The sequence below is a fragment of the Anolis sagrei genome, chromosome Y (assembly GCF_037176765.1).
Source record: "Anolis sagrei isolate rAnoSag1 chromosome Y, rAnoSag1.mat, whole genome shotgun sequence".
In the NCBI taxonomy this organism is placed as follows: domain Eukaryota; kingdom Metazoa; phylum Chordata; class Lepidosauria; order Squamata; family Dactyloidae; genus Anolis; species Anolis sagrei.
This window is the reverse complement of record NC_090035.1, coordinates 36,275,402-36,287,406: the sequence shown is the minus strand read 5'-3', so window position 1 is coordinate 36,287,406 and position 12,005 is coordinate 36,275,402. Positions and strand designations below refer to the sequence as shown.

At 42.9% G+C, this 12,005-nt stretch overlaps 1 pseudogene; it reads left to right on the top strand.

Moving 5' to 3' along the window:
* LOC137095594 (acid sphingomyelinase-like phosphodiesterase 3b) overlaps window positions 1–12,005 on the top strand; it is a 36,450-nt pseudogene that overhangs the window by 17,643 nt on the left and 6,802 nt on the right.

Below are 12,005 nucleotides of genomic sequence, written 5' to 3'. Positions count from 1 at the left end.
AAGAGGGATAGGTACTTTGGTGATCTAGGAGAAGCCTGATTTCAGCACCTTTTATTTCTTTAAAAATTCCAAATAAATCTCACCAAAGTTGAAGAAGTGGCACCAAGGTGTTTTATTAGCGATTCAGCTGAAAAGGATGCAATGTACCAATCATTCGCCTACAGAGCATGCCAGTACAGAGATCCGAGACATTTTTATAGGGTTTACAGGCTTAGAAGTTTCAAAATTCCTACCCTCCGCCCTCCGCATGGCTCGATGGTGATTGGCTGACGCAATAACAGCTGGGAGGAGCTTAGTCGCATCAGGGCAAATCACGGAGCTCCTCTGCTGCGCAAGAACCAATGGGAAAGCTCCTACCGCCTCAGCACCCTGGTGAATCAGGAGAAGGGAGGTATTTATTTATTTATCATGTCATCCGCAATCAGAACATTGTATAACATTTCTAGCAGAACAAAACAAACAGACAGATAAAAAACAAAAACACAAATTTTGCAAACTTGGTAGTTGTTAAATGTCCTTTTACAGGGAGAAGGGAGGTGGAACTAGGAAGAAACAATGGGCTTGTGAATGGATTAATGGGTTTAATGCCCAGGGGACCCCGAGTCCAAGAAATCTGGTCTGCCAAGGATGCCAGTCTATTGTCTTTTGATGGGTCTTGCTGATTGCTTTATATGGTTCTTCCTGTCGCCATCGGATACGAAACAATGAGAAGGCTGGGATGAATGTTTGTTGTGTCAAGTTTTGAAAGGAAAACAGTTTCGGGGGAAATACCTTATGAGGGTCTTCCTGCCCCCCAGTGTGATGTGAGCAAAGATGCCAAATGAGATCCTTTGTTCAGTGGCCCAACTCCGAAACTGAACAGAAGACCTTCAGGTTAAGTTTCCCATGCACGAATATCATGATAAGGGTTCTTATTGTGATTGCTGATTGCCCTTTCAACAGCTGGCCGCTTCCTTAATGAGTTCTCCCAAGAGGGAGGGGAAGGGGCGAGGGGTTGGGTGCCAGTGTAAAAGTAAGGGAAAATACATGGGGAAATATAGGAATCCAAATAAATTCATATCAAGCATCCCTTCCCACCCCCTGCCCGCCAGAGAAATTGATTAAAATAATAATTTTAATAAAACAAGTATCCATAGTTCATACTGGGGAAGTTCAGATGTGAAAATGAGTTCTTTAGAGCCAAAAAGAAATTGAAGAAAGTCCAACAGGCACAAAAAGGTGCTTGATTATCTCCACTGAGCCAAGGAATGGATTCCTGCAGCACCAAGATCAAGTTGGTCTTTTGGTCCTTGGGAAACTATAACTCCCTCCAAGGACTGCAGCCCCAAGGCCAGGTTCTTCCCCGAGAACCTCATGGTGTAGCCACATCGAGTCTTCAGGGCCGGGGCCTGGCAGAGGCGATGAAATGGCAAAACGCGGCAGTGCAGCAGCTACGGAGCCGGCTTTTTGACAATCCGCTGTTTCTTGTAAAATATATTCTTAAAACTTAAATGATTATTCCCCAGACATTGAACCCCGAAATGCAAAAAGCGAGATAGCAGATAGTGTTAGAATTAAGCTAGGAAACATGTGCCATCAAAATGGAGGCGATCTGACATCTTGCAGATACTATTATTATTATTATTATTATTATTATTATTAAACTTTATTTGTACCCCGCTAGCATCTCCCGAAGGATTTGATGCGGCTTACACAGGCCAAGGCCTCAACACACAACATAACAATACAATCTAAACAAATCAAACAATTAAAACAGAATAAGCAAAATAACAACAGGCAAAAAGCAATACACTAAAAACACAATAAAACTGGGCCAGGGCCCGAGTAATGGGTACAAGAATTAAAAGTGCTGATGTGACAGGAGGTGTTTATGAGGCTTCTAGGGCAAGTGCAATGTGCGACGTGCAGCAGTCATTGGTTCTGGTAAAGTGCTTATGGGACTTGGTAGTGGAGATTTCCTACTCTGAGAAGGTGCATCGGAAAAGCCAGGTCTTCAGGTTCTTTCTGATGACTGCCAGTGTAGGGGCCTGTCTAAGGTCTTTGGGGAGGGTGTTCCAGAGACGGGGGGCCACCACGGAAAAGGCCCTGTCCCGCGTCCCCACCAAGCGCACTTGCGATGTAGGTGGGATCACAAGCAGGATCTCTCCAGATGACCGAAGTGAACGTTTGGGTTCGTAGATGGAAATGCGGTCACGCCGGAAGGCTGGTCCCAAACCGTTCAGGGCTTTGTAGGTAAGCACCTGCACCTTAAATTGGGCTCAGAATATAAACGGCAGCCAGTGGAGCTCCTTGAACAGGAGGGTTGACCTCTCTCTGTAAGGGGCCCCAGTTAGCATCTTGGCTGCTGATCGTTGGACCAGTTGGAGCTTCCAAGCCGTCTTCAAGGGCAGCCCCATGTAGAGCGCATTGCAGTAGTCCAATCAGGAGGTGACCAAGGCATGGACCACTTCAGCCAGATCCGCCTTCGCGAGGTACGGTCGCAGTTGGCGCATGAGTCTCAGTTGTGCGAAAGCCCTCCCAGACACCGCCGACGCCTAGGCCTCAAGTGTAAGCGATGAATCCAGGAGGACTCCCAAACTGCGGACCTGTGGCTTCAGGGGGAGTGTAACCCCATACAACACAGGTTGCCACCCTATACCCCAGTCAGGTTTACGATCAACCAGAAGGACCTCTGTCTTGTCGGGATTGATCTTCAGCTTGTTCCTCCTCATCCAGATAGACACAGCAGCCAGGCACTCGTCCAGCACCCGAGAGGCCTCCTTGGAATTAGGTGGAAAGGAGTAGTAGAGCTGTGTGTCATCTGCATAGAGGTGGCATCTAGCTCCAAAACTTTGGATGACCTCTCCCAGTGGTTTCATGTAGATGTTAAAAAGCATGGGGGACAGAATAGAGCCTTGCGGGACCCCACAGGTCAACAGCCAGGAACAACTCCGATGATTTATTTGCTGCAGATGCTATACGGGTAGTCGTATAGGACTCCTTGGCTACCCGTATAGCCATGGTATACGCCCTAAGAGAGGCTGTAGCCCGTGCTCGGTCAGACATGTCCCGAGAACTCCTCCAAGTGCGCTCTAGCTCCCTCCTCGCATGCTTCATCACAGCCAGCTCCCCGGTGAACCAGGGAGATGGCTTGTCATGACGCAACATGATGGGGCGTTCGGGAGTGATCGTATCTATCGCTCTGGTCATTTCCCTATTATAGAGATTGACCAAGGCATCGACAGGATTGCCAGGCTCCATGGCAGGAAGAACCCCAAGGTTCCTCAGGAATCCCTCTGGATCCATCAGTCTCCTGGGGCGGACCATCTTAATTTGTCCTCCACCCCTGCGGAGGTTTAGGGTCACAGAGAGTCTAAGACTGATCAGATAGTGATCAGACCATGACACAGGAAGGATGTTTTGTTCTTCCACTCTGATCATTCCACTGTCCGCCACAAAAACTAGGTCGAGTGTGTGTCCAGGCTGATGGGTAGGGCCAGATATAATTTGTGATAGCCCCATGGCCTTAAGGCTAAGGGGACTGCCATGGGGCCTACCAGTTCCTACCTTCTCCAGGGTTGCAAATACTCTGTTGTGCTTCTCCCTGGGGTGTCGGTGACCCGCAAATCTCCTCCCCCACACAACCTGAATGGTGCCCCCCCTCTTCGGCCCCCCCTTCCCCCCCTACATGGTTGGAATCTGTGGTTAGTCAATTTTCAGAGGAGGTCAGGCTTGCCCTTGGGCTTCGGGCAACTAGAAAGAGAGCTATCAAGGGAGCTGAGTGGACTAAACAGGGGAAGTGTTCTTGGTTGGGAAAGTATGGCTGATTGTGTGGGGACAACTGGAACAGATGGAGTTTCAAATTGGTACGAACCAGGAGGGGAGGCCCTAACCGGGGAGCTGTCTGTGGATTTTTCAAAGGGACCTGATGGAACAAGGCGAGAAGGTACCACTGTGTCAATTAGGGGGCAAATATGAGGGTCCACAGCTACCCTTCTGATGGTAATGCCCCATTTCTTTAGGCAAGATCGTAGTGCCAGTAGCTCGCCAAGCCATAAATTGTCTTCCAGTGTAATTAAAAGACAAGTGGAGCGGTCAAGTGACTGGTAATCCCTCCGCAACCAGGTTATGGCTTTCAGCCTTATTTCCCCTGGTCTTTTTGATAGAGTTTGGGCCAAGGAATCACAAACCACCCTCCTGGAGGTCCATCTACCTCTATTGATCATAAGGTCAGCAATGTCCACCGCAAAATTATCTGTCATTAGGAGATGTTGGTCCTGAGTAGAATCTGCGGTTGGTTGAACCCTATAATGTTGAAGTCTGGGATACTGGGGTCCTAAAATAGGTTTCAGTATCCACGGTTTGGGGGAGTCCAGATTCGGCCTCCCCGGAACACCAGGAAGGCATTCCGGGCAGGCCTGTAGTCTCCCGCAGCCTGGAAAAGGTTAGTTTCATGCATTGGGATAGTTTCAGGCAAGAAGAGACACAAAGTATTGAGCTAGAGAGTTAAAAGTTGCAATTTCATTAATCTTTATTTGAGGACTTGTTACAAAGTTTGGGCTTGGTAGGGAGTGAAAGGAAAGAGCCTACGGCTGTGCAGAGTCCCTGGTTGAGCTTGCTGTTGGGACACATTTCATCAGTTTAGCCCAATTTTTGCATCCAGGAACTGTGGAACTCCCTGCTGCTGGTCGCACCAGCTTGAAGGCAGGGACCTGGGATGCCCTCGATGACAACTCCCCACTCAGAAACTGTTGTAGGCATGGCCTACCTAAAGTTTCCGCCAAAGCATTGTACCCAGCCAAAAGCAGCAAGAGCATCTGTCGAGATGGATCTGAACTTTCCTTTTTCTGATAAATTTTGAACAGACAGGGAATGTGTGACCAACAGCAGCTCAAAACAAGAAGAAAGAGACCTAGGAAAACTAGAAAGCCTTTTCCCAACCAATCTAAAGAGGGAAGCCAATCTGTCAAAAAGCTCAGATCAAAGCCAGCGGTTTCCTGTATTCCAGCTGCCAAATCTTTCGTACCATTTATGGCTTTGTTGGCTACAGGGGTCTGGTCAATCAAGTTGGAACAGCACATGTGGCGCACACTCTCACAGCCATAATGATTCTTTAACAACAAAAAATCAATGGCAGCACGGTTGTCCAACACAGCTTCCCTCAGCTCATGTATCTCTGAAGCCATGGAAGCTAGGGCCTGAGAGGTGAAATTGATGTTTTTGACCAGAGCACAGGCCAGATGTTTAATGGCCATGTAATTCATGCCAGCTGCCACCCCAGGGGTGAACAGAGCTGCTGCCACAAATTGAGGAATGCCCTTAATAACCACAGAGGGATCACAATTTGGGTCCATGTTTTGGATGGACCTTGCCTCACTAGCCAAAGAGTGTGCCATCTCTAGGTCATATTTGGAAGGCATAAAAAGGGACAACCTGCCCAGGGCACAATTCCCCAAGGATGAATTGGCTGGCAGATAACTATAGGCTATCTGCCCACACAAGAAAAACCAGCCTGGGGGCAAGACCAAATGGGCATTCATATAAGGCAGCATTTCTACAGATGTGCAATTTAGTGAATTATCCTTGGGCAATTTCTGGCACTTTCCTACACAGGTAGGAATTTGAAAACAATGTGAAGCATGGGGGCTGTGGGCCAATTTGATAGCCACCATGCTTGGCTCCCTCTTCCTGGCAGCCCTTCCCCATACAGAGAAATCTCTATATGACATAGGCTTTGATGGTATTGCTTGAAAAATATTATAATTTCTAAAAACTTCCAGAGATTCTGGAACACCAATCAGACGTGGAAAACAGATCTGTGGCAGTGATCCCACTTGATAGAAATCAGAAACATTAAGGACTCTGGATGCCAGCTGTTGCCAGAAATTGGTTTTAGTGGATAGCCATTCGTATAATACAGGGCTCCCCACTGTGCACTGTGTTACAAGTATTAGGCAGAGAGTGTTCCGGTGCACGGACATGGCAGGGAGACAGGCACTTTAGAGCTCCGGCAAGTGCCAGCCTTGACCGAGCAACTGGGTAGAGCGACAGCTCCCTTCCCCAATGCGGATTGAAACGGGGGGAACACCGGAACCGGGGATGCTGCCGATGGTCTAAAAGGAGGCTCTCTCCTCAAGAGGGGGTCTCCAAATATACCCAGCAAGGCTCCTGAGGTACGGCGGGTCGCGGCAAGGTGCTTGATACTGAACCCGAATCATCCTTGACCACATGCATTTTAATGGAGAGAAACAAGAATCTGAGAGAAAAAGTAAGTAATTAAGAGAAAGGATTCGGAGAGGAGGGTGGTAATCCCTTCCCGAGTGGAGGGAAAGAAGAAAGAACAGAACAGACAGACAGAGAAACGGAAAATACCCCAAGAGGGAGAGAAAAGAGAAAAGAGAGAGAGAGGAAAGAGTGGAGAAGGAAGAGCCCAAAGCTTCTAAATACAGTACCTGATACAACATTAGATATCACCAGAAAATAATACAATATAATAATGACAATATTACAAGATCTCAACAGGACAAATCAAATCAAATCAAAATGGTGGAACAATAAAGAGGGGAAGGAGGAGAGTGGGGAGAAACAAATCAAATTAAATTAATCTAAAGCTAAACCACAGCAGATTCTGACTACCCACATTAGAATTAGAATTAGGAAATAAAGAATTAAAATTGGAAAAATAAATAAATAACCAAGTAATTAACGAGTGAATACGGAGAACGAAGAGGGGACTGACCTTGAAGCGGGTTTGTTTAGTCTACGGAGACTGGAAGACAAAAAGTGCAGGAAAGCCCACGAGAATAGAAAGAGAACTGGATCAGGAACCAGAGGGACAGAGAAATCGCGAGAGGTTACGGGAGAAAGTGAGAAGAGAAGGGAGAAACAGGAAATGAAGACTAAAACCCGAGGGGGAAGATAAAGACAGTGACACAAGCTAGGGCGGAAGAAGTACAAGGAAGAGCGGAAGGGCGGAAGAGGTAAAAAGGCGCAAAATCGGCTTTTTAAAGCAGACTGACGGAAGGGTAAAGGAAAGACCTGAACGGAAAGAAAAGAAGCTGGTGGAACGGAGAAAGGTAAACAAAGGGGGTGAATGGAGAGAGAGAGAAAGAGAGGGAAAAGGAACAGAAAATAGAGGCCATTTTACAAGCTAAAAGAAAACCCTATAAATGAGGTCTGAATTCCTGTTTCAAGAAAACCCTATAGACAGTCTCTGGGGTCCTGGCCCAACACTCCTGACACAGCGCCACCTCCCTATAGACAGTAGAATAGACAAATAAGGGAAGGACCAGTAGAAAGATAATTGCTAGAAACAAACTTTAAGATATATGCAAAAACAGAACTATAAATATAAATAATTTATTTACAGATAGAAACGCTCATTCAGAGGGGACAAATGGCAGTAGCAATAAAGGTTAAGAATGGGAAGGAAACCATAACCCAAACCCTTAAGAATGGCAAAGAAGCCAAGGAAACCAGGGAAATAAATAAAGATAAGAATAAAGAATCCAAAGAAGCCAATATCACAAACAATACAGGTAACATAAACAACATGGGAAGAATATTATCCCTAGGAGAAGACGCGAGAATGACGGAACTATTGAAAGAAATAAAAGCCATTGGGAAGGAACTGACAGAAATGAATGAGAAACATGATGCATACCAACAAATAGCTCAAGAATAAATGGCAGAATTGAAGAAGGAGATTAAGGAGGAACTGAGAACGATGAAAAGAGACGCAGAGATAATGAAAGAAGAGATAAAACAGTTGCAGATAAAGAACAATGAAAGAGAGGAGAAACAAAATTCGGTACACACAAGAATGAAATGCTGGAAATACTAAATCAAAAGCTGGAGACCAGACAAGAAAGCCTAGAGATGAGAGAAACGGAATACCAACTCAGACTGAGAAACATAAGAGAAGAAAAAGAAGATGTAAGAGAAAAAGTTACTGAGAAACTAGCTGAATTGCTATAATGCACAACACAATATATGGAAGAACAGATAGACAGGGTTTTCAGAGTCAATACGAATTTTGCAAGAAAGAATAAAACTGATTGGGATGTGATAGCACAATTCACCAGGAAAGTGATAAGAGACGAAATACTGAGAACAAGTAACAAAAGAGTAATCTGCTATAAATACAGAAGAGTAGTGATCCTTAAAGAATTCCCGGGCCCAGTTATCAGCAACAGAAGAAAGTACACATTTCTCACAGAGGAATTGAAAAAACAAAGTATTAGATTCCGATGGGAAAAGGAAGAGACAACATATAAAGGCCAGAGATACTGGATAAAGATGGTGGAAAAGGCCAGACAATTCTATAAAGGAATAGTAAGAGACAGAGAGGAAGAAAGAGAAAATGAACCTGAACACAAAGGGAAACAGACAAAAAGACAACACACAACATCGCCCAAGAAGGAAGATTTAGACCTGAGAAACTATAAACTAAACTTGAAAACACCCAACCAGACAACAGAACCTATGATAGAAGAAGAACCCGGAAACAAGGAGGAAGGAGAGGGAGAGGAAGAACAACAAGAAGGAGAACAGGAAGAACAACAAGAACAAGGAAAGAATTTCTAAATGAATATTAATCTAAGAATGTATTATAACAATATTAACGGATTGAATTCCGCCAATAAAAGAAATAAAGTTTTTAACAATATTAAAAAGAGAAAATGTCAAGTGATTGCCATACAAGAAACACATATATCCCACAAACATACTGCCCATCTTGAAATCAAAGAATTAGGGAAGCATACTATGCATCATCCCCTGAAAAGAAAAGAGGAGTCATTACATACATAAAATAGAATCAGAATTGGCCTTTAAAGACCAGGAGGGAAGAATGGTAGGGGTCAAAATTACATGGGAAAATACCAAAATATTAATTTGTAATGTTTATGCACCCAATGATGCAAAATCCACATTTGTAAAATTACTAGAAGCCAATATAATTAAACAAGAATTTGATAAAATAATAGTTCTAGGAGACTTTAACAGCGTCCTGGATGGGAAGCTGGATAGGTCATCAAGGAAAAAACAAAACGAGAAAGGGAAAAAAATGATGGGACAGATACCAAACACACTATTAAGGTCATTTAAAGAGATAAAAGTTGGAAATGTATGGAGACATAAGAACGAGGGTATTTATTTATTTATTTATTTATTTGGTACACTTGTATATTTGGTACACTAATATCTCAGCCTAAAACGGCGACTCATTGCGGTTTACAACATTTAAAAACAAAATTCAAGGCTACACTTTTTTCTTGGCCAGGCACAAAACCTGGTCGAGGACTGATATGATCTGGGCCTCACTATCTCTTATCCCCAATGTAAAAAAAAGATATTTCCTAGATCTGATTCAGATCACTGCCTACTGGAGATGGAAATCAAAGGAGGAGAAAAAATTGGAGATGGAAACTAGACGAAAGTCTGCTATTAAAAGAAGAAGATATTGAAAGAAGTAAAGAAGTACTGAAAGAATACTTTGAGAACAATGAAACCGAAGACATAAAGGTATTTACTTTATGGGATGTGAGCAAAGCGGTGATGCGCAGACATTTCATACAACAAAAGACCAGAAAAAAAGGAAAAAACAAAAACAAAGTGAGATAATGGACAAAATTGATATTGAAGAAAAGAAGTTAAAAAGAGATCCAAAGAATAAGGAAGCAATAAACAACTTAGTAAAATTACAAAAATATAGGGAATATCTGGAGTTAGAAGAAAGAGAAAAACAATTGAAATTTATAAGAGCAGACTATTTTCAAAATGCAAATAAACCCGGGGCCTGCTTGGCAAGAAAATTAAGAAGAAAGAGAGAATCGAGAGCTATAACAAAAATAAAAAAGGGGGCAATATATTATAAGAAGCTACAAGAGGAGATAACACCTTATATAAAGAAAGTAATGAATGAAGTAAGAGAATGCCAGGAAATTCCTAATACATGGAAGCAAGCCAATATATGTGTGATACCAAAGGAAAATAAAAATCCAGAGCAAGTAGAGAATTACAGACCGATTTCATTGTTAAATTTAGATTATAAAATATTTAGCAGTATTCTGGCAGAAAGATTTAGAAATTTTCTAGTAAATTGGATTAAGGAGGAACAAGCTGGGTTCCTCCCAGGCAGAAACCAAAGTGAAAATGTGAGAACAATAATTGATTTAATCGAATACTACGAAAAAAAATATACAAAAAGAGGTCATGTTCTTAGCGATTGACATGGAAAAAGCGTTCGATAATATAAATTGGAACTTTTAAAAATTGTTATTCAGGGAGATGGACATGGGCTTCCACTTCCAAAATTCAATTGAGGCAATATACAAAACACAACAAGCAAAAAAAAATCAATGGACAAGAGAACAGAGGGATTGAAATAAGACAAGGAACAAGACAAGGGTGCCCACTGTCACCACTAATATCTATATTAACATTAGAAATCCTCCTTAATAATATAAGAGAAAAATGAGCTGAAAGGGGCAAGGATAAATGGCTACTCATACAAGTGCAGAGCATTTGCTGATGATATTATTTGTATAATTGAGGAACCAAATAAAAATTTAAACAAATGGATGGAGACAATCAGAGAATTCAGAAAAGTGGTTGGGATTTAAATTAAACTTAGAGAAAACAGAAGCAATAACAAAAAACATGTCTAAGAGAAAAATAGACCAAATTAAGGAAAACTGGAGGATACAAATAGTCTCTAAAATCAAATATCTAGGAATCACAATTACACCAAAAAATTCACAACTTCTACAAAATAATTATATGAAGACATGGAACGAGATTTAAAAAGACCTAGAAAAATGGAAAAACTTGAAGATTTCCCTTTTAGGAAGAATATAATGTATAAAAATGAATGTCCTCCCGAGGATGTTATTTTTATTCCAAAATCTCCCAATAATTAGAAACCAAAAAGGAATCAAAGAATGGAACAAAGACATTAAAAAATTTATTTGGCTTAAAAAGAAACCTAGGATAAGTTTCAAAAATTTAACAGATGAAAAAGAAAGAGGTGGACTGGCGCTACCGGATCTAGGACTATATGCAGAAGCCTGTGCACTAACATGGTCTACGGAATGGATAACATTAAAGAAGGAAAAACGCTTGAATTTGGAGGGCTTTGATCTACGAAGGGGCTGGCATGAGTACATTTGGTACAACAAAACAAAATTAGAAAAGAATTTCAGAAATCATTTTATCAGAGCCGCAATTATCAAAACATGGAATAAGTACAAGAAAAAGAATTTATAATAAAACTCCAACATGGGTATCACCGTTGGAATCCTGCCAAAGAAAGGAACTAGGGTGGATCAAATGGCCAAATTATAAATAATTAATAAAAGAAGAAATATTAGGCAGAAAAAGGCAGGGAAAACATGCTTGCGTTGCATGGTGCTGAAAGGACAGCTCCGCCTAGGGAATAAAATAAGAATAAATAGACTCACTGTTTCAAATGGTGCTGAAAGAACAGCTCCGCTACTCTCGCACTAGTTAAGGCCTCAGTGGAAATCGAAAACAGAGAGTTCCTTAGAGCGCGCTGTCAAGATCAGCTGGAGGCACTTTGACAGCTGTCAAACGAGCTGTCAAAAACCCAGAAGTGGTGAAAGAATAGGTTCCCGTGGTGCTAGAGACTTGAAATTAAGAGGGAAGATTGGAAGAGGGTCTCCGGCCTCGTGGATGACGTTTCTTCTTCTTGGGGGCCTCGGAAGGCGGTGGATTGGGCTGGTCCGTGGGAGGGGGGTCCTGCTGTGGTACTTTCCGGAACAGAAACCGCAGGTCCTCTCCTGGCTCGACAGTTCTCTGATCCTCGCCTTCCTCCTCCTCCTCAGCTGACTCAGATTCTGGTTCTGGGGCTTGCTTCAACCTGGAATGATGGACCCAAGCTCTGATGCCAGACACCTTGGCCGCTGTGTGAGTGGTCAGGAGGATCTGATGAGGCCCGACCCACTTCTCCGACAGAGGCTCTGGCCACCACATCCGCACAAAGACCCAATCACCAATAGAGAAGT